The sequence below is a fragment of the Lagopus muta genome, chromosome 2 (assembly GCF_023343835.1).
Source record: "Lagopus muta isolate bLagMut1 chromosome 2, bLagMut1 primary, whole genome shotgun sequence".
Lineage (NCBI taxonomy): Eukaryota > Metazoa > Chordata > Aves > Galliformes > Phasianidae > Lagopus > Lagopus muta.
In genome coordinates, this window is record NC_064434.1 from 14,349,999 (window position 1) to 14,373,864 (window position 23,866).

The window sequence follows — 23,866 nt, forward strand, 5'->3', positions numbered from 1 at the left end:
TGTGGCTCTGAACTCACGTGGCAGAGCGCTAGGATGTTTCAGTCAGGAGCTCTCCATGCTGGGAGACCCAGGGCATTTTGCTGTCAGTAGGTAACTACTTTGAGAAGCACCCGTGGCTGCTCAGTTCAACAAAAGTCATTTCCTCTCTTTGATCCCTCTAGTATTCAGTATATTAACCTGTGATTAACTGCAGAAATACTTGAAATAATTTTGCTTTCAGATGTTATTGGGGAACACATAGCAAGAACCAAATGAAGCATTACTCTTTTATACTCAACTTCTTTTTTTCAATGATCGCAGCCTTCCAGTTGTCACCCGAAACAAGATGTTAGTCAAACAGTCATCACCAAGACTTTGGAGGATGTTAAGCACTAATTCCTGATAAGGAGCAATATCTGACTGACAACAGTCTCCTGGGAAACACCAGGAAAGGAAGGACAGCCTCCCAGAGCTGCTGGCTGCACACAGCTCCCTGTGTGATGAGGAGAAGCTGCAAACCCACATACATGGACAGCAAACCCTGTGTTTGGAAATTAAAGTTAGTATGTTCATAGTCGGTTTCTCCCATCAATGCTTAAACATACTTGAGCCCACTTACGTAAGAACTTCATGTCCTGTTATGCAAGACTGGGCCCATTGGATGTGTCTGCCTTACATGAAGTTCTTTGTTTAATGTTTTATGTTAGAATCATAAAATCATTTGAGTTGGAAGGAACATTTAAAGGCCATCTGGTCCAACTCCCCTGCAACGAACAGGGATGCTGACAGCTCCACCAGGTCCTCAGAGCCCCATCCAGCCTGACCTTGAGTGTCTCCAGGGATGGGGCATCCACCACCTCTCTGGGCAACCTGTGCCAGTGCCTCATCACCCTTACTGTAAAAAACGTCTTCCTTTCTATCCAATTGAAATCTCTCTTTTAGTTTAAAACCATTTCTCCTTGTTTATTAAGCCAATCTAGTAGATTGGCTTAAAGACCCTGCACTCACCTAGTGCGGGTCTTTACCAACCATGGTGCCATGGCTGCTTTGGCATCTCACCTTTCAGTTGATTTTCTTTCTGCTTTTCATTCTGTTTCTATAATCAGAAGACAAACAATGAGGGATTGAATTAGATTCATCTGGATGATTCCAGCTCTGCTGAATCTGAAATTACCATGCAAAATTCCTTCTGCTGTCCAGTGCTTAATCACCAAGGGATTAGGTGGAGACGAAAGTCGAGATGTGTGGCACACTGCTATTCTTTAAATATCTGCCATAATAACATGAGCTCTGGTGGTAGCATTAAGGCTATTGCTAATCTCCAGCTATTACCCGCCTTGCTGGGTTTGGTGTGATTGATTCTGGGTAGGTGTTAAAGCAATATTTACCTTTTTTGAGCAGTTCATCAGACCTGGAGCCCTGTATGTTTCTGGGGATTTCAACTCCTCTTACTTCTACCCAAAAACTATCAGAGGAAACTGCTGTCAAGGATTTCAAGATCCTTCCCTCTGGATCTCCTGATAATTGTGATTATCAGAGCTCCTTCTCTGAAGGCAGCTGACTGTTCCAACCATTTTCAGGCCAGATGGGAGCTACAAGAGCCAGGATTTGCTTCCACTGCAAACAGGGCCCATCTATTGAGCCTCACAATTTTTGCTACCAGATGCTGGGGCTCAGGTTGTTGCAGGCATCAGTCTCATCCATCAGTGCTCCTTTCCACTGCATTCCCAGCCTGGGCTGCTTGAGAAATGCCATTTGTAGGCAAGAGAATTGCTTTGATAGGCAGAGCCAGTATTTAATGTACTACCAAAGTAAATAGGCAAGGGGCTTTGCCAGTCATCTGGATTACAGAATCTGAAGGTGGAAAAGAGCAGGTCAGATTTTATAGTGTGTTCCACTGCTAAAGGAAGCTTGTTCTCTGCAGTATCTTCCTGGCCTGTTTTCAAGACCTTGAAGGGTGAGGAGAGATGAGATGGTGATATTTGCCATGCCCTTGAGAGTTTCTTTGTCTGGTTTGAATGATGTAATACGGAACAACTGCAAGTTCAGAAAATGTAGTTACATCACAATATGTAATGGAGTTTTTGCATGGTTTTTCCTCTCCAACATACTTGCTATGCCTGCTGCTGTGCCAGTAAAAGCAGATAGATGCAAAAGAAAAACCAGTTACAATACTCCATCAGTGTGAAATTAAAAATAGTTGCAATATTCCATCACTGTGTCATTGCTCTTCTTCCCCTTAGCAAGAGTTTGTTTTAGTTGCTTTCCTCTCCTCTGAAGAAAAATGAATAGTGAGAGCCGTGATGACCAGCAGTGAGGCTGGGAACAGCAGATGTAAGCTGTACAGCTGTACTAAGACAAAAGCAGACTTTCCTACCTACAGCTGTATTAAAGTTGCTCTGGAGATAGCCACAGTGCCTACGTGTGACTTAGCATATGGACAGCCAAGGCATCGGGCACATTTATGCATATAAGAACACTTGGTGTCTTCTTTAAGTCAGAGAGAGCAACGATTAAACAATAAAGAAGACATCTGGCTGTGTGATCTTCCTCTCAGCTAGCAGGACTGAGTGAGAAAACAGAAAAAAAAAAAATAGAGGGGAAGAGCTTACGAATTAAAACAGCACATTTTCATTTCATCGACTGTTGTCTACCAGTCTTTTACACGGGAATCTGAAAAGGACTTCATTTTGCCTCCAAGGCTGCAGTTGCTATGCTAGACACTAAAGTTAGATGCTTCAGATAAGGTATTAATACAAAGGCTTCTTGCACAGAATGGGTAAAACCTGCTACATAGGGAAAATGTAAAAGCACAGTTTTTCTCTGTGGTGCTTTATGTTAGTTTGGCACTGCAGTGCTTGGTCACGCTGAGATGTGCCATCAAACAAAGCGAGGGAGGTGGGATGGTGGTGTCTTAACTACACCTACTGAAAAGAAACAACAGAATTTCCTCTGCTCCATCGCCCGTGTGTGCTTATTTCCAGCTGCACCTACCAGAGCATAGCTCTCTCACGGGTGCATGCACAGGAAACAGTACCTGTTTCAGCGCCCACATCAGGACTCATTGACAGGAGATGTAACGGAATTTACTTAGTGTTGGTGGTCCAAAACATCAAACTTTCATTGAGAGAGGTGGAAAGAGTAAGAAAAGCTGAGCATTTCTACACAGCAGAAAATAACTTGCTTGTTTATTTTCTTTGTTTCGGGAAAACAAAAAAGCCAGCAATTAACCATGAAGAATACCAGTGTATCTAAATGGAAATCAATGATTTAGGCCGGCATTAAACAGCTGTGAAAAAAAAAAAAAAGCAAAACAAAACAAAGCATTTTAATTCAATCAGGACAGTAAATAATAATATAGTAAAACTGATGTTTCCCCACTGTGACTTCCAGTTTTGCTGAAACTGCTTTTTTTTTTTTTTTTTTATGTTGCTGAGCAAGAGGATGAGGAGGAAACCTGACAGTGATTTCTGGTATGTTTGAGCCAACAAGATGCTATTTCAGTTCTGTGCCATGCTGTGTGTTCTGGGATGCTGCCCAGAGCCAGCAGGGCAGTGGCAGGATGATGGGCTGCATCTCTTGCCCAGAAAGCTACTGCTTTTGGAAACCTTTCTCCCAGCTGCACAGATCCACCCCCAGATCAGAGGTTCACAGCAAAGTGCCATTTCTCATGGAATTGGGGTCCATATCTAAAGGCAAATCCATGTGAATCATTCACTGCAATGTGGAGGAAGTCAGGTTAATTTTGGCACCAGCAATGGAGTGCTCTTGTATTGCTCCTGTTGGTAATTAAGGAAAAGCAAATCACAGGGGAGGACAATAAAAGTATTAATTAATAACTTTTTTCAAAAAGAAAAAAGTAATTTTTGTTTTAAAAAGATGTTTTATGCCTGGAGAAAATACTTATATAGGACAATCACATTGTTGGGTGTTTGACAAGTGCCCGCTAATAATTAAATAAGGGCACTGACTGCACATTTAAATCATCACCAGATCCTCCATGTCATCACATGGATGTCCCAGTTCTGCCGTCCTGAGCATTAAAGTGATACTCCAGCAAGTTTAACAAGTCTGCTTGCTTGTCCCAAGCTGGAGGATCTGAGCTGTGTTAATTCCAGTAGAGACCTTCAAAGTAATCTTTTCTGCTCCCTCTTGCTGGCAGATTAAGAAGTAATAAAGGTCACCAGATGAGTTCCTAACAAGTGCTGCCCAGGGTCACCTTCTGCATAAAGCACTGCAGCGCTGGGTGATTAACTTTGCACAGAGCACATGTCTGCCTCGCAGACGTGCCCTCCCACCAGCAGTACAAATCAACGTGGCATTGCCTTGGGCTTCTGTTGGGAACAGCCTTTAGTGACATCACAGCAAAGGGGATGTGAATAATTGGTGTTTACCCATTTGAAACACACTTTAAGCCATATTGCAGCCGTTACCCAATGCTTAAATACTCCATCATTTACAAAAGCAAGCAAAACTGTCATACAGAGAACACAGGGCACAAGTGCAATGCTGCAAGTCACACCCTCGTGGCACAAGCAAGGGGTGTGTGCAGTGATGGGGCAAGAGTATGCCTTGACACCCCCAGCTGGGCAAATGCCTGGGGAGAGCATGGGGCTGGCCATGACTAAAAATAATCCCCCAGGTATGGGAACTCTTATTTGCCTTCTCATCAGCTCTGCAGCTACTTAATTTGAATGTTGCTTCATCTCCTGTCTCCCTCATGTATCATCGCTAATTAAAGTACACACGCTGCTCTCACCAGAGCAGGATGTGGGAGGCAGGAGAGGCTCAGCCTCATCTGCTGCTGCTGCTGCTGCTGCACTGCTTCTGCAAAGCCATGTGCAGGGGAGCGGGTCCTGCTTGGAGCCCCCTGCCACCCACTGGCATTGCTGATCTTCCCCGTCCTCCCCTGCAGCCCTGCTTCACTTCATTCCCATCTCAGTGATGGTAAAGCACACGAACAGCAAGGAGTAGACGCAACCATTACTGGGCACAGAGACCACCAGTGCCACCCAAAGATTCAACAAGATGCTCTCAGAGAAGAACGCACCAAACACAGCATGTTGAACGCTAAGCCATTCCTTCGTCTCTGCCTGAAGTGCACTGCATTAGACAAATGCACTCTCCCCATAAATGCCAGGAAAAAGCACTGCTGAGAACTTCCATGGCTCTGAATAATTAAATCCCAGAACTATAAAAAGCTATGAGGGAATGGAATTTAGAAAAATCTAGTTTTAGGATAATTATAGCACAAATGGGGAGAACACTTGGACCCAAGACAGACGTATTAGTAGGACGGCCAAGCACAGTAGGTCAAATTCACACTCGGCAGCACAGCAGAGCCTTCTGCAGAGCTCCTCAGGGACAGATCCAGCTCAGGGAGTAAAGGCAGACCCTGCATTTGGATGGAAGGAACAAGCAGAAGTCAAAAATAGCACCTCTTAATATAGAAAGCATTGACATGACTGGAATTATTTCAGGTTAGCATTCATGCTCCAGCTGCAAATGGGAAGTGATATTTTCCAAAATATTTTGTTATCATAGAATGATGGAATCATAGAATCAGCAAGGTTGGAAAAGACCGCTAAGATCGTCTAGTCCACTCATGTCTGTGACTGTTCTAGACCACGTCCCTCAGTGCAACATCTACATGTTTCTTGAACACCTCCAGGGATGGTGACTTCACTACCCCCCTGGGCTGTCTGTGCCAGTGCCTTGCCATGACGTTGTTGTGACACTGCTTTAAGTGTCCTCACCTCCTATCCTCTGTTATCGCATCTACTGTGTTACAACTGTCCCAACAAAATCTGTTTCACAAACTTGTTGTGTTTGGGCTTTCTTAAAGCTCCATATGCTGGAATTCATGTGTTACTTGAGAGCACAGGCCTTTTCAAAGTACTTATATTTCTATCCTGTATTTTGCTTGGGAAGTTTGAAACCCTGAGCCACCGGCAAGCAAACACAGAGGTTTGAGACATTCAAGAATGGATGCTTTCCTGTGTGACCTACTGTAGGGAACCTGCTTTAGCAAGGGGTTGGGCTAGGTGACCTCCAGAGGTGCCTTCCAGCCCCTACAATCCTGTGATTCTGTAAGTTGGATATTTTCACACAGGAGAAGGCTCAGGGGGACATCATCAGAGCATTCCAGTACTCAAGAGTAGCCACAAATAGGACAGATGAACCTCATGGAGAAGGAAAGGGGCAATGAATAGAAGTTACACCAGGAGTAATAAGATGAGAATCTAATGAGGTTTAACAAGGCCAAGCGCAAGGTGTTGCACCTGTGTCAAAGCAATCCCAAATAGAAGTACAGACTGGGAGAGGAACTCAAGAGAGAGCAGCCTTGCAAAGAAGGACTTGAGGTCCTAATGGATGAAAAGCTGTGTGCTCTTGCATCCCAGAAAGCCAACAGTGCCCTGGGCTGCACTAAAAGAGGAGTAGCCAAGAGGGAGAGGGAGGGGATTGTCCTTGGTGGGCCCCATCTGGAGCACTGCAATCCAGGTCTGGGGCCCCCAGATGCAGAGCTGTTGGAGATGGTCCAGAGGGGGGCCAGGAAGACAATCAAAGGGCTGAAGAACCTCTCTTACAAAGAAAGGTTGAGGAAGTTGGGTTAATTCAACTTGTAGAGGAGAAGGCTCTGAGACTTCATTGCAGCCTTTCAGTCCTTAAAAGGAACTTACAAGCAGAAGGGTGACTGACTTTTTACACAGTCTAATAGTGATGAGACAACAGGGGGTGGCTTTAAACTAAAAGAATTAGGCTTACGCTGGATATTAAAAAACATTTCACTCGGAAAACAGTGAGGCCCTGGCACAGGCTGCCCGGAGAAGCTGTGGGTGCCCCATCCCTGGAGGCATTCAAGGCCAGGGTGGATGGGATCCTGAGCAGCCTGATCTGGTGGTTGGCACCCCAGCCCATGGCAGGAGGTTGAAACTAGATGACTTTTAAGGTCCCCTCCAGCTTAAGCCATTATCTGATTCAGTGATTCAGGACAAGCAAGCAGGAGCATCTGCACTCTCCCAGCTGTCTCTTGACACAATTGCCCTGTCACCTTTGGCAGCAGCACCGTGCTGCCAGTGACACTTTGCTTTGCCACAGAAGCTCTGTGGCTGCCTGGGAGCAATTTCATAGCTAGTTCTGGATGGAGGGCCAGGCTGGATAATCTCTAGAATGCTTTTAGGTTTTCTGGATTGACAAGGCAAGAAGATGTCAAGACAAGTTGGAATCATCTGTGCTAATTAAAGATCTCAAGCCAGTTTTATGATGGCCAGTGTTCATTAACCCTCCTGTTCTCTGTCAGCTCACATTTCTATGACCTCTCTCTTGAGGTGACATTCATTCCCTGTATGAAGTTATTGGGTGTAGTCATAGCACACTGCTCTAAACAAGTGCTGTTTCCATAGTGGAGAGCAATGACTTCCTTTATACTTTGTTTATTAAGAGCATAAGCATCCTTCAAAGTGAAAGGCTTTCCTACAAGCCCATGCCATTCCTTGAACTTAAAAAATGCTTAAAAGAAGATACATGCTATGAGCAGCTGGGGAAGAGAACTGGAGAAAAAGTTGAAGCTCAGTAAAGCTGCAGGTCGGGCAGACAGGGACGGTCAGCTGTGCAAACACAGACTGGGTTCAGCTGCAACAGCTTTGCCAAAAAAATGGCTGTGGACTGCACAACAGCAAGAATCAACAGTGCCATGGTTTTTGTGGAAATGCCAGATGTTACAAGTCAGATAAAGCAGGAGAAAAGCTCGTGAAATGTGAAATTACCTCTGCACACCCATCAAGGTGACTGCAGAGTTGGGGAGAAGGGCTAGGGTGGTGGGAAGTAAGCTGAGAGCAGGGGCTGGCTGCTGGAAGGATGAGAAACTGGAAGGGAAACATCCTCCTCCAAGTGGTAATGTGTTGTTTTAAGCAGAAGAGGATGCCTGCAGTGAACAGAAGCAATGAGCTTAAATTAAAGCAAGTAGGAATCAGAGCCTGCACAGGGAAACAAATTTCTATAGGTAAGGGCATTAAACCACCAGACTTGATGGCTGGAGGGGATTGACATTTCCATCAAGCTACCAACAGGTCAGACAAGTGGTGGTCAGAGATGATAAAGTAGCACAACCTGCCTTAAGGCTGGAGAAAAGATTAAATGAGCCCCGGTGAATCTTTCCAGCCTTGTTTTGCTGTGATTTATCAGAGGATTCACAGCTACAATTTCCCGTATTTGTAGGGTTTAAATGCAGCTCAGCTTTCCAGCACTGCACTGAAGATGTTGGAAGATAAACGAGACACTCTTGTCCAAGTCAGGTGACTTCCAGCCATGCCTGGAGCACCCCTGCAAGACACATTCAGGAGATGAGAAAAGAATATCCAAGCGTTTGTTCCCAGTTTTTGCAGAACTTAAGTATCAGCAGTAATGGTCCCAGACAAACACCTAGCTTTGAGGCCAGTTGTACTGCAGGAGCAGGACTAAGACCCTAGAGGTCCCTTCTACAATGCCAGTAGAGGTAAAACAGGACTTTCCCACCTGCCAGCAGAATTTTCTATACTTCTTAATACCTAGAACATACCTTTTCACTTGAAAAAGTGTGCAACAAGTGTCATTTATCCCCAGGCTGCCCCAGTCCTACCCAGTGCCCCCAGGCAGCCAAGCCAGAACTTGCTGCTGGATCCGTTTCAAACCACATCCAATCCCTTGGGTCATTTCTGCTGCTGGGCTTAAGACAGCTTGATAAGGAGAAATATCTTGATTACCTGTTTTGTTTTATTACCACGGAGAGTAAATGAATTATGTATAATGACACGGTCCCACCTCAGCGTGGGAGATGACAATTTATGCTAATTCCTCTCCCCTTCTCATGGTGTTTATTGATTTTTGAGGGCCTTACTAAATCCACCAAATGGCAGCCAGAGAAGACACACCATGGTAGTGGTGCAATCAGTACAGCCTCAAAAAACACATTACAAAGAATGAAAGACATTATACCTATCTGGAAAAAAAAATGGCAAAACATCAAGACAAACCTTACACAAGTCACAGTGAGCTCCTTACAGCCCTGTACACAACCCAACTCCCACATGTTGTAATGCAGCCGTTGCACACAATGGCACCAGACGTGTGCTGCTTCTCTACTCCTGCTGAGTGCCCAGCAGTGATGGCAGGTCACTGGGAAGGGCAGGGGCCATTGTGACATTCAGACAGGGTGATGTAGCAAAGCAGGGCTGTTAGGGGATGACTGTAACCAAGCTAAGTGAGCACAACTCTGATGCAACCATGATATAAGAACAAGGTAATTCTCCTGCCTTCCTTACAGCTCTTTGCTGCCTGTTAGATAGACAGTCACTTTTTAGGAACGTTCTTTTTTTTTTTTTTTCTTTTCTTAATTTTTTATTTTTGGCACAGACGTCAGGTACAACAAGCCAGGAATTTTTTTGGTTACAACACTTCAAATCTAAACACACCCTTACATCCACTGTTATACGAGGGTATGTGGGGCTGACAGGATTGTCATCACCCCATGGTGCAGCTCCCCTGATAAGCAGGGCACCCAGTACTCAAGGTACCCAGAGGTGGGACTCAGAGAGCCTTCCTGCTTAGGGAAAGGATGCATGAGACAATCATCTGCTTGAATTTAAAAAGCCAGATTTACAAAGAATAATTGCCTTCTAACTTGGCAGAGAATGTGTGCTGCCTTTAAGAGATTCACAGCTGTGTCCTGTTCTGGTGGAGCTCTGAGCTTAGAAAAAAAAATATTTGATCTATTCTTCCTTCATTCAACACAACTGAGAATCTCCCAGGATATTTCCATTAGGATTGCAGCAGGTTTTCCATTTCAATGTGTTGGCAGAGAATATCTGTCACACCGATGGCATTTTCTACACAGAAAGCATCGCCAACACTTAGAGCAGACAGCAGCACATACATCACCCAAAGAGCTAAGTGCGTTGTAGGAGCAGCAAGACAGGATACCTTTTCCTCTGACCATGACTGCAGGTTGCCTCGAGCAACGTGAATTTTGCAGTTGGATTCCCAGATTTTGCACCATTTCTGCTCTAGATTGACAGCTCTGGCATTTAGATTCATTTAAAGCTAAGCAACAATTAAGTACAAAACAAATAGATCAAGTTGCAGAACCACCCGCGTTCGTAACAGGCTTCCAATCCTCATCCATCATTTCCCACAGCTCCTTGCAGGGATGCCAGGCTCTCACCTTTTAAAAAGATGGATTTTTTTAAAGTTCATATTTGCACAGCACTAGAGCACAGCTGGAAAATCCCTGTGTAGCCTTCCCCCAGAAAAAGGAAGAGACAAAATGCCCCATAGGAACTCCTGGAGAGTGACCAAAGAATTAAATGAGCGATACAAAAAACGATGAACCTGAAAGAAGAGGAAAAAGTCAGTTTCAGCTCCAAAGTCATGCTTGTGGTTTTAACTGTGGATACATGGTGTTGCAGTAGACCTACATGGTGTTGATGGTTTCAGCACTGAACCCAGCATTTATAGAAACATGCGGCAGCCACCACCAGAACCGGTTTGCAAACCCTCTCAGATGTTACCAGCTTGCACTGACTCAGATTCTGAAGCTCATAATTTATCTTCTGTTACACATACTGAGAGCTGTAGTAGAGTTACAGAGCTACCTATCCTAGGTAAATCATTAACAGTAACTGAAAGGCTGTCCCTTAAAGCTGTTTCCAGGAGGACTTTATGCACGCAGCTGAAGCTGCCCCTGCGTGCTGAGCACATTCTTCTTCTGTTGAAAGTGTTTCAAGGGCAGCTTCTTTTATGAGGGTTTTGCAGGGCAAGAAAAAGCCTATTGTGATGCATGCTATGCATTTTAGATTCTGTTTGTTGCAGAGGAACCCAAATATTGCTCAAGTGCTTGGATAGGGGTGGGTATCAACTCTCCATCTTTGTCCATGGAAAGGAAACTCTCAGGGCAGCCCCAGTCTGTGGACTGGGGAACTGAGCTTGCAAGGGATGGTCCACAGACCTGTGCCTTGTTTTAGGTGCAAATCATGGATGAAGAAGCCCTCAATATGCAATATGTGATAGTATATTATTTACATGTAATTGTTGAATGTTACACTTCTGCTAAATCCAAGATTTGAGAATTTTGAAGTCTACTCTGCTTTAAAAGTAAGACTCTGAAATAATTTTTCATGTTGATGCAACGATCAAAGTAGCCAAGGAGGCCATCTCTCTGCCAGAAAAGCAATGCCCCACAGGAGTAATTCTTCAGTCCTGTTTTAAATATCCCCACATTTCCCTGAGAGGCCATCCAAAGTTCTACTTCATGATCTGCGTAGAGAATTTCTCCTGGCACTTATAAGATATACACATGCTAAAAGCATGCAGAAGTCAAACTGGGCTCTAGGAAAAATTTCCAAATGAGTAAACCCAATTATTTAAATTTACCCTTGCAAATCCTTCACATTTATTTTCTAGCTGCCTTACGGACAAACACTTGCTGACAGTGGGGCCATGGCATGGCTCTCCATCTCAGTGCCAAGCTCAGGGCTTAGAGGAGCACTGAGCAGGTCTCAGAGGCTTAAAAGCTTGCTAATGTGACTTCCGTCTACAAGAAGGGTTGTAAGGAAGATCCAAGGGACTACAGGTCTGTCAGCCTGACCTCGGTGCCAGGAAAAGTTATGGAACAGATCATTTTGAGGGAGATCACAAAGCATGTGAGGGACAACCAGGGGATCACGTCCAGCCAGCACAGATTCATGAAATGCAGGTCCTGATTGACCAATCCGATCTCCTATGATCTAGTGACCCGCCTGGTCGATGAGGGAAAGGCTGTTGATGTAGTCTACCTAGACTTCAGCAAAGCCTTCAACACTGTCTCTCATAGTATTCTTCTGGAGAAGCTGGCAGCCTGTGGCTTGGACAGGTACATTCTTTGTTGGGTAAAGAACTGGTTGGAGGACTGGACCCAGAGAGAAGTGGTGAGTGGAGTTAAATCCAGCTGGCAACTGATCACAAGTAGTGCTCCCCGGGGGTTGGTACTGGGGCCTGTTCTGTTCAGTATCTTTATTGGCACCCTCAGTAAGTTATCAGATAACACTGAGTTAGGAGGAAGTGTTGATCTCACTGGGGATAGGAAGGCCCTATGAAGGGATCCTGAAGCCAATGGGATGAAGTTCAACAAGACCAGGTGCCGGGTCCAGCGCTTTGACCACAACAACCCCAGGCAATGTTACAGGTTTGGGGCAGAGTGGCTGGAAGACTGGGTAGAAGAAACTGACGTGGGAGTCTTGGTCAGTGTTGAGCTGAACATGAGCCAGTAGTGTGCCCAGGTGGCCAAGAAGGCCAATGGCATCCTGGCTTGTGTCAGAAATAGCATTGCCAGGAGGAGCAGAAAAATGATCGTCCCTCTGTACTCAGCACTACTGAGGCCACATCTTGAGTTACAGTTGAGTTACGGCCCCTCACAACAAGAAAGACATTGAGGCCCCGGAGCTCAGGGTTCAGGGAAGGGCAACGAAGCTGTGAGGGGTCTGGAGCATAAATCTTATGAGGAGCAACTGAGGGAACTGGGATTGTTCAATCTGGAAAAGAGGAGGCTCAGGGAAGAATTTATCACTCCCTACAACTTGTGGTTGGAGAGGCTCAGCTCTTTTCACATCTAACTAGTGATAGGATGAGAGGGAATGACCTTAAGTTGCACCAAGGAAGATCCAGGTTGGATGTTAGGAAAAAAATTCTTCTTTGAAAGAGTGGTCAGGTGCTAGAATAGGCTGCTCGGGGAGGTGGCAGAGTCACCATTCCTGGAGATGTTCAAGAAACATTTAGATATTTTACTGGGGGACATGGTTTAGTGGAAAATACTGATAGGTGGATGGTTAGACTGGATTATCTTGGAAGTCTTTTCCAACCTTGGTGATTCTATGATTCCTGGTACAACTGTCACCACTGCACTCAAACAGCCTCTTGTGATGCTCCTGGGGATGTGCCCCACCTGCCACTGGTCTCCCAGTCTCATTCCCCATGAGGGTGCACCCCTTAGTCCCAGCAAGGCATCCCTCATCAGAGATGGCGAAAGAGCACTCATCTGATATTGGAAACAGATTCCTCTTGCAAATATTACCTTCAACTTATGTTTTGCAGAGGTACAAAGCTGCTTCTTCCAAACAAGCCCACATCAGTCATTCATAACTGAAATGCTGTTGTTCACATATCTCTGAATGGAAGTGCAAAACACCCCACACACCCCCATCCTCCTCCCTTCATGACTCAGCTACATCCATCCCCCAGCTCTTCCTTATTCTTCCATTGCTCCCAGCCCAGAAATCACTCCCAGCCTATGCTCAAGCTGTAGGTCTGATGCGTCCTGGAATCCGCACCCCTTGGCACAAATGAGCTCAGTGCCTGCCTGGATCTAGACTTTTCATTGCATCCCTACATAGACTCTGCTCAAACATCGACAGCCCTTCACTGACCTGTCCGTGTGACACAGGTTGTCTCTCCTCTCTGTGACAAGTCCTTATCTCAGACAGCAGTAAGTGTCAGAGTTCACCATATCACTTGAGTGGACTGCTTCAAGTTTGGCTTTGAGACATGCAGTGCTCTCTATTTTCTGCATGGCAGTGTTGATGCGAAAGGTATTACGTTCAATGTGCTGTCTCCTGCACTTCTCTCTGCTGAACTATCACATTTCCTGTGGTGTGGTGTTCTCTGCCAATTTGTCCCAGTTGCAGTGATGAAATTTGGCAAAGCAACTCAGTCCTTGGCTGGTATTGTATCAGATATCAAAGTACTCTTAACATGCCTGCCAGTGTTTTGATGGTGTTACTTAAACACCGTCACCATGGCCTTAGCTTCTTAGTTCAGCGTCCTGGTTGAGGTCCTTGGAGGAAGCCCTGTCCAGCAGTGGCAATTGAGGAGACTTCCCACTGAAATTTCTCAAAGCTTTTCTGCTTCCCTCTGATGCACTGGCTTGTTGCCACTTGTATTTATGGAGCTCCTCAGGTGTCTCTAGGATTTCACCAGTCCTCACCCAGATTATACTGTTTTGATCTGTGAATCCCTTCAAATTAATCTAGTGGAGCAGAGACAGCAAGACTCTTCCCTCTGATATACGTAGAGATTCATGTTTTACTTGTTATTTCCAGTCCATTTGTTGTGGAACATGCTAGGAAACCCACTCGTCCTGAACTTGATCTTGGGAGGTCACATGCCCTGTTGGTTACAGACCCACCATCTCCTCATGCTTTGTGTCTCAGGTCCTTCCATGCTTCTTAACTTGTTCATATTTCTAATGCCCAGATCACCTCTGTCTGTCGTTACATCTGTTCTCTACTCACTAGTTTGCCTTATCTTCATCTGTTCTTCACAACTCTCCTTCATGCATCCATATGCTTCTGCTGAGGGTGTAGCATTTCTTTGCTCTTGGCTCGAATGCTCAATCATGAAGGAAGAACTCCAGAGACTAGGTTGGGCTTGAGCCTTAGGTTTGAAGAGGAAATCATCCAAGAATGTACCTACTTTACCAGATATCTAAAGAGTATATGAAATAGTGGGGGTTTTTTTCAGAGGTTTCTTTGTCAGAGTTTGGTGAGAGGGAAAACAGGTAATTGATCCAGGTCCAAATCAAGTCCTTTTGAGTTTCAGTTCCTGCTCAAAGATGAAGCACTGCAGTTTGGGCAAAAGAACTCCAAGAATTCTTACTTAAGGAAATTAAACTTGTTTGTGTCAGACTTCTTCCAAATTTGCTGGATCAGATTAGGCTGAAGCTCTTTTGCTGAATTTTGCTGAACCTTGCAAACGGACAAACATCTGAGACAAGCAATGAAATACATAATCCACTTGGATTCAATCTTATTTCACAAGGCACAAGCAACTCAAAACCAAATGAGAATGGAAATTATTGAGTAACTCTAAGTCTATATAGCTGTGGTACTTAAAATTTCCTTCTCTTCTAGAACTCTTCTAAGGCATTGAGAAAACATAAACCTTGTTGAAATACAGATTATCCATAGTAGTTTTCATATTTAGTAGCACACAAAATGAGAGACTACACAAGCTTAATTCTTCTGCTCCCCTCACCCATGATTTTCCTCTGCCACCAAGAAAATCTCACTTGCTCTCCTGCTCTGCTGCTATCCTTACATCTGTATGTTCACATCGGTAGGTCTGAGACCTACTTCTCTGAGCAGCCTGGTCTGGTCGTTGGCGACCCTGCAAATAGCAGGAGAGTTGAAACTCGATGATCATTGTGGTCCTTTTCAACCGAGGCCATTCTATGACTCTATGATTCTATGATGAGACATTAGCTTCTGCCATTGTGCAGCCAGCCAGGCACAGCCACCTCACAGCCAAGCAGAAGGCCCACCTACTTGGAAGAACTCTGTCTTTGGAGGTGTTCAAGAACCATGGAGTTGTGGTACTGAGGGACATGGTTAGGGGCCATGGTGAGGATGAGTTGTGGTTGGACTTGGTGATCTTAGAAGTCTATTCTAACCTTAATAATTCTATGATTCTAAGCTTTAACTCCATTAAATGTCAGAAAAATTGCCAAGTTTTGTTCCTAGAGGACATTTTGAGTGCCTAAATACCCAATTCAAACTTCAGAAAAATGAAAAATGCAAGATTGAGTTACAAGCTGAAAGAAGGCTTTTCATGATCACACGTTATAACTCAGGAATCCCTTGCTTAATTATGCCCAAAATATATCTCTGCATTACCTTGCATCACACTGCAGAACATGACCCAAGTAATTTAGTCCTGTTAGAGGCTTTGGCTTACCCTTAATTAGAAAGGGGTTCTCACCTCAAAGCAAAGCTGATGTTTGCTCCCATTTGCTCATGGCAATTACATATTTACCTAGCACTCAACACAGCAGAGCCCCAGGCTTTGTCCTTTGAGTGTTACAACAATACGAATCAACGAAATTACTTCTCTGTTACCAGCACAGCAATAATTGCAGGTCTTGTCCTGACCCTAAGGCTGCAGGCTGCCTCACTCCTCTTTGTCACAAGCAGACCCCCGTATTCAACTCTGAACAAGCCACACACACTTTCTCCAGCTGTTGTCCTAGCCTCACTGGAGCACGTCAGCCCCTTGGCCATTCTAGCACGACAGCCTTCCCCTAAGAGGTGTCAGTGCTGTAAGTCAGGGTGTTGCTTTTGCCCAGAGCATCCCATGCCAATACCACCTTCAAGTAGCCAAGGACCTCAGAATTAGCTACCCTTTCCTTTTGCAGGCCCTCATAGAACTGCAGAAGTTGCGTAGAGTGACCGTAATAACTGTTCTCCAGATTAACCAGTTCTTCCACTGCACAAAACCCCCGTAGGCCCAATAGCATCATTAGTCATTTACCAGGAAGAATGACACAAACTTCAAAAAGACAATAGAGCTACTCTCCTCAGTAACCCAGAAGAAGTTATGTTCTTTCAGAACTCCATAAATGTCTTCTTCCATTATGTAAAATTAATTTCCGTATCAGACTGAGCTAAAAAATTATTAGGAATATCAGAACAAGATGAAAGGTTGCTTAAAATGGTCTGTGTTACTGATTGTGTCAGTTACTACTTACGGCTTTAAAAAAGTCAATGCCATCTAATAGCATCCATATTTTATCTGTTGAGAAATCTAATACTCTCAGAAAAGAAGCAATATCAGACTGCATGGTCAGTCTTATTTGGAAGGGAAAATAAAATTCAAAAAAATTTAATCTCAAACAATAAGAGAGAAATGGTGAAACCCTGCTGATAAGTTGCACATGCACGTGAAAGGAGAGAATAAAATTATTGTGATGAACGAAGAAAACATCTTACAATTCATACAGATGCCAGCATAAAGTATTCTCTGATTCTGGTGCTGATAATGAAAGATAAGCAGATTGCTGCAATATCACACCATTACTCTGAGCGCACTGTATTTAACATACAAATTAAAATTCTGTCAATAATCCCAGGTGCAGAGTGGCATGCACATGGAGATGTTCACTGCTGAAATTCAAGCCTGTGGTGGCAAATGTTTCACAACTGTATCAACTCCTCTTTCTCTAATATTTTAAGTAATGAACTACCACCCATGTGCTGCTGTTTACTTATGCTAGTATCCAAATGCCTTGACTTGGGGTCTCATGGTTCAAGAAGCTGCAGTTTTAGCTGCCCCAACAGTGGAGCTGCTGCCACCAGACCCCAAGTCGTGAGTGGAGGACATGGAAGAGCAAGCAGTACTTAGACCGTAAGTGGATCCTGAAAATGGAGATCCTTCTTCCTTCATTTGAGTGCATCTAAAAACACCTGGCACAAGCAAACATGACTTTCCCAGTAGCTTCATCCCTGGAGGAGCTCAAAGCAGGGTTGGGAGGGCCCTGGGCAACCAGCTCATGGCAGGGGTTAGGGTGGGTGGGCTGTGAGGTCCCTTCCAACCCAATCATCCTGTCATCCTATGATTAATTCCATCAAAGAGCCTTGCGTGGGCAGACCTCAGTCGATGGGCATGCTGACCTACTACAAGGCATGAAGGCAGGCAGCGAACAGCAAGTGAACCTGTTCTTTTCTCTTATTTTCTCACATGCCATTACTGTTCTAAAAGACGTCTTTTTTCTCCTCCTCATCTCATGTTTTGAAGGATCAATTCTGACAGTGGTCTGACTGCTTAAGCTCCCCCATGAGTACTGCACTAGCTTGCAGAGACACGCTACCCATACAAACCCTGTCTTGATGCCGATAACCCTTTTACTTACATGTTGTTCAGACAAGTTCAGTACATATTTCAGCATCTAACATGCTCCATTTCCAACACAGCTTTCTATATATTTTTCTTTCTAAAAAGCAATTTATTTCATATACTGCACTTAACCTGCTTTGGCAGGGGGGTTGGAATCAATGATCTCTGGAGGTCCCTTTCAACCCCTACAATTCTGTGATTCTGTGATTTTTATCTGCTTTTAGACTGGCTCTGCCTCCTTGGTCTGGAACCACAAAAATACCGCAGCCAAAAGAAATCTGCCTGATTGTAGTAGATCACTGATTGGGAACATCCACTCCAAAGCTCTGCCTCAAATCAGCACTGAGATCCGTCTCCCTGTTGAGGTGATCTTTTATAGCTAGCTTTAAAAAGCTACACAGGATAAAAGCAAGCTGGCTGTCTCCCTGAAACTTTTAAATGTCATTATCTACATGTGCATCTTATGATTGAATCTGATGTGTGTTGAGCTGCAGCTCAATTCCTACCGCAGCTCTGAGTTACACTAACTTAAACCTAGTTAGGAGTGCTATTCACAACCATTATTTCAAAAGAAGCCCACTTTTGAATTACCCTCATGATCAGGGCTCCTCTTCAGTGAGTGAATTTCGTGGTCCTGCAGAATTAGGCCTTACATTACTGCAATTACGTGCAGAAATGACATGACCTTGTTTTGTTTTTCCTTGACATAAAATGGTGCATTGCCCATTAATTCCTGATTTTTTTTGTCTGATAGCACACTGATAATTTCTTCCTGAACACCACATGTAATGTACTCAGCTATTACTGCCTTCAAAAAGAAGCAATTATTTTGCTTACAGTGCTTTGTGAATCGAGTTCACAAAGGTCTAGGCAGAGGTGTCAGCTATTTTCTATACAGTTGGAGATTTGCATGTTAATTGAATCCTCTTTTGAGAGGGCCACCCTGTTTAGCTCATCAGAGAAGAAGCAAGAAAGCTAATTCATAGCACAGAGAAGGTAGGTAAAGGGGGAGGCCATCATCAACATGAGTGATAACCATTTCCTTTACATCAGAGTTAAAAGACTGGCATATGCATAAACAAGACTGAGTCTGTGGCTGCTCCTTTGCAGTCCTTGGGGCTATACAAATCTGCCCTGGACATGACTCTGACTGATGCCAGAAGAGTCAAGAGGGACTCTCCCTAAATTACGAAGCTTTCTGAGTGAGTTCAGAGCAGCGGGCCACCTCTCACCCTTAGGACAGCTGTAGAGTTCTCCCACTATTGGACATGGCCCCGGAGCAGAGGGCAGGGCAGGCTCACTGATGTAGGGTCCCCAAAAGGCATCTTTTAGTGGGATGCCCATCAATAACCGGAGTCTCCTCCCTGGAGGTCTCCTAAAGCCTCTGGACATGGTGCTGGCACACTCTGGGTGGCTCTGGGTGTCCCTGCTGGAGCAGGAGCTGGACCAGGTGGACTCAGAGGAGCCTGCGAGCTTCAGCCATGCTACTGATTGTACACTGGAGATGTTGTCAAGAAAGGAATCCTTTTTCACTTCCCAATCTGGAAGACTCTATTATAAATGCTAATGCATGCCTGTAATGGTTGATAAATTGCATAGGACCCAAATACATTGCTTGATTCATCCAGATCTAAGCATTCCATTTCACTTAACATGCATGACTGCGTAACTCTGATACCTTGCTTGCAGACATAGAAGTAATATTACAAAATTAGTCTGATTGCCTTGGCCATGCAGAAGTGCACACAGAGCTGCTGGCTGAAGTACACACATACAGCAACACAGAGCTCCTAAAGAGCTGACTTGGATCGCTTGCAATTTTTACCATTTCAAGAAATTCTGCCAACTGCAGATAGAAACAAATCAATTTTAATCACACTTTACATATTTTACTTGAACCAAAAACAAACAAACAAACAAAAAATTAATTCTTATTTCCTGGCACCCGTTATGATGCAACATTTTGCAACCTGAACAAAGATGAAGGTACACAAGGTACTTCCTGAGAATTGGGGGACTGCATTTGTACATCTGGATAAGTGTAGGTCATATTTTCCCATTAGTTGTGACTTTTCCCTAGGCAAATCGAGTCAAGCTGTATTTGCCTAAAAACACACATACAAGCGTGAAACATTTAATATGTGACTATTTTGGTTATGTACTCTTTAAATACTAAATTATTAAAATCCTTGTGGTGATTGCTATTGAAGAAATGTCTGATTTATTTACAAGCACAGTTTTCTAAGACAAGGGAATAGAACTAGCCATTACTAACCACAGTGTCCATGAAACAATAAAACTAGAGGAGCCAGACTCTAATCTCACTTTTACTTCTGTGTTACTGCAGAAAATCACACCTTGCTTTTCCCATTTCCAAACAATTTTTCAGCTTTCAATTAACTCATCATTGAGCAGAACTAGATGAGCTGAAACAAAAACCCCACTGCATTCCCACTGAGATGAAATAGTTGTAAAACTGTCTTATTATTTTGACAAAAAACAGGTTTGGATGTTTGTCTAGTGACTTTTATGAGCTTAGTGCTCTTTCTTTTGCAAACTTTGGAAATAAGCAATGTCATTCTTAAATATTATGTTTCATTTATGTCAACGTAGATTTTCAGATATTATATCTTAATGCACTTGTCATAGTTTCATGTCTTAAAACAGATCATCAGTTTCTTTATTGTTTAATTTTAAGTTTGTTTATGAAAAATGTCTGTTTTAAATAAATGTCTTCTGTTTCTTAAAGCAACATATTTTTCTAGAATGACAAATTAAATTCACTGTGAATAAATAAATACGAGAAGAACAGTTCTTGCTTTACTTCTATTACAGCATTTTCTGAGCAAACCATTACCACCCAGCAACAAGATCCTGAAGTTACAGTAGATGCAATGAGATGTAAAGAATTTGATTAATGGCGTGAAAAATGTTACTGGTGATACAGAGCTACTTAGAACAGAGAAATCTGAAGATGACAGAGGAGTTTGAAGAGGACATCAGTAGCACCTGGGCAGCAAGTTGGTGGTTAATTTATGGATAAATGCAAAGTGACTCACATGGAAATAATCCTACACAACGATGAATTTTAAATTATCTTTTTCCATATGCTCAAGAGATGGGATAGTTTTTGGAAAAAAAAACCCAACAGATTTGATGTTACAAGTAGAAACAAAGATAAAGAAGAGAAGTAAAGAACAGAAAAGCAATTGCCCTTGTGGGACTGCAGCCCTGCAGGGAATGTCTCCTTCTGGCACATGGCGCATGACTTGAGTGTCCCTCTCCATAGCCTGCAGCTGGGAGAGGTGCAGAGGATGACAAAGGCTTCAGATGGGACAAGCCAGTGGATCAGAAGAACTGCAGAGTCTCGGTGGGACAGGGAAGACAGATGAGATGATTGTTTCTGAAGCCAGCATTTGTTTAATGCTCTCCAGGTCCTATACTGGATGAAATGGTGAGCATGCATAAAATTCCCAATTACGAAACCTCTCTGGATGTCTGCCATAGGTTACAGTGCAAAGAAGGTGGGAACACGTTGACACATGCTCACTGTTCCCGTACTCTGCAAACCACAGCATTTCTGGGAAGGGCTGCATTGTCATCAGGGCAAGAGTAAGCACCTGAACAGCCAGGCAAACACTGGTAATATCTCAGAAATTAAATAGGAAATGCTTCCTATGGAGAAACGAGCAAGGCTTACATTTGTTTGTATTTAATTCAGTTAATTCTGGTACTGGAAGAAACAGAACCTGTTCTTGGGCATTTGGCATTGGCAAGTGATGGCAGAAAGCGATCTGAAAGCTCCATCTATTAGCCTGATTGCTAGACTAGCAATAAAGGACTCACTTATCAAAGAAGTCATTAAAAATTTAAGTATATTTGACCACTGTCTGACTCCATCTCATAAAATGCATTTCAGCTTCTCTAAGGGTCAGACTCCAACCCCCTAGATTTAGCATTCAGATGACACCTCTACAGCTTGACTGGAAACCTACACACAGGCTCTATTTAAATTTCCAATCTGGCAGCAGCTTTGAAGGAATGTGATGCAATAGAAACACAATGCTGCCTGCTACCTACCTGGGCACAGCCACTCAGGGATGGAGTGCAGACAGTCGTAGAAGGATGTGACTGATGAAAGGGCATGATGCACACAGCAAGTTCAGGATGCCAAGTGGAAAGGAAGGTACAAAGAGGATTGAGTGACTCGATCTCTTTCTTTTTCTGCCTAAACACCTTATTTCTAGCACTAACATCACCAGGTTCCTATTCAGCCCGTGGCGTCATCAGTTCTCAAGCACTGTGTGGAAAGAGGCACAGTTCCCTCTCCTCCAGCCACATTGTGCTGGTGGGACCTCATTGCCCAAGCACTCCCTGCTGCCCTGCAGACATCTCCTTCCCTTTAAGAGAATAACTAAGACAACTACCAGCAACAAACCCAGATTTTTTCCTCAAGTTTCCATAAGCCAAAAGGTTCTCGATTTAAATCTGCCCAAGCGTTCCCCTTCCCACAAACTGAGTGTTTTGCTGTCATGGAGACAGACGGCTGAGCGCTGATCTCTGCACTTTGCTCTGAAAAACAAGAGCTGCTCGGCTGAAACCAATTCAGATGAACAAGACCGTCCACCATCAGAAATAGTTCAGCTGTTAATAATTCGGTGGTTGGCAGAATGGAGACATAAGAAAAACATTTCCTCCCTCTGCTTTGCCACAACCTTGCTTTCACAGTGGTGTGAGTTTCTTTCTAACGCATTGCTCGAATCTTTCTTTGCTGTTCTCTTTACACTGTTATCAATTAACTTTACACATCTCCCATGTTACGTTCAGCCTTCCTGATGGGACACAGCATTCAAGTGTAACATCAAAAATCCAAGAACAGCATTGCTGGTGTCTGTTTTCCCATTGACGTGTCTTTTACCTAACTATGAAAAGAAAACACATGGGAGTTTTTAAGAGCAGGTTGTATTTGCTGCTATATGCCTCACTGTCCATCCAGGAGCTTTCGAGCAGTCTGATGTTCCTCTTGCACTGTTGTGGGAAAGGCACCTTCTGCTGACTCATCTGTAAGTCATCTCCTTTATTTTCCTTTCAGTACACCTGCAGGTCCCTGGACTTCCCCATCCGTCCATCATGGCCCTCGCATTGCTTTATATTCCAGGCAAAAGATAAATTAACTCCTGACTCCAGGAATTCATTCTTTGGTCCTGTTCTTCACACCGTGGCTTTGCCTGTGAGTCCCAATAGAGCATCTCCACCTGTGAGGCTGTTCCTAGACAGCACACCCAAATGCACAAGCCCTGGGAATCTACTTTCTGGACTACAAGCAAGCCAAATACCTCCCTGTAATTTCACAGTTAAGTGGAAGTTAATCTGGTTGGAAGAAATCAGCAAACCAGAAAAGGTTACTAAGCCCAAGGAATAAAAAACAAAAATAAAACAACAACAAAAAAATCCAAACGAAACCAACACAGGCTACAGAAATGTGACAGGTGGAGGCAATTGTTTATCAGAGGATCTTTTTGATTAAAATGTTGATGATGTTGCAGTCATCAGTCCGGGAGCCTTTAGCAGCAATCCCGTTGCCAATGAGACATTCTTACCTTGGAGAGAATTTCAGGCAGCCATGACCATCCCCGCCACCAGCTGTGGCTGAGAATGGATGTTTAGTAACTCATCTCCATGCCTGGTTGAAAAACAGCGTGGGCTGCGGCAGGGCCAGCGGGTTTGACTCTTCATCTTGCGGAATCAGACTCCCACTGGCAGCATATCTGATAGATTGCCAACAGAAGTGGAATCAGCCCACTGAACGATGCTCTCTGCATCTCATTTGAATTCCAAGGGCCTGCTTTTCCCCATTAATGACAGTCAGGAATAGCAGGGTGGCTCTGAAGTATAGAACGATTGCAAATAATAGTCACAAAATATCTTTCAGTCAAAAGGACCATTACAAACAAAATAATCGGGAGTTACAGTCTAGTCTGTACTACCAGACTCTTTAAATTCCCAGTGAAGCTGTATAAGCAGATGGGGATTCTCAACTCTCATTTACTATATCCGTGCCACAGTTCTACTGAAAATTAATAGTTTCAAAATTGCTAGCAGCTTTGTCCTATTATATAAAGTATTTAACGTGCACAGGGTTTGCTCTTTGGGGAACAGACTTATCAGATTCTGGAAATAAAAGATAAAGGAGCCACACATCAGAAATTAAGAG

General features: G+C 43.9%; 1 protein-coding gene across 1 annotated transcript in view; it reads right to left on the reverse strand.

Annotated features, from left to right (window-relative positions):
- The window catches only part of GRHL1 (grainyhead like transcription factor 1), a 290,338-nt gene that overhangs the window by 22,660 nt on the left and 243,812 nt on the right, over nucleotides 1-23,866 (reverse strand). The gene's annotated exons all lie outside the window — the stretch shown is intronic.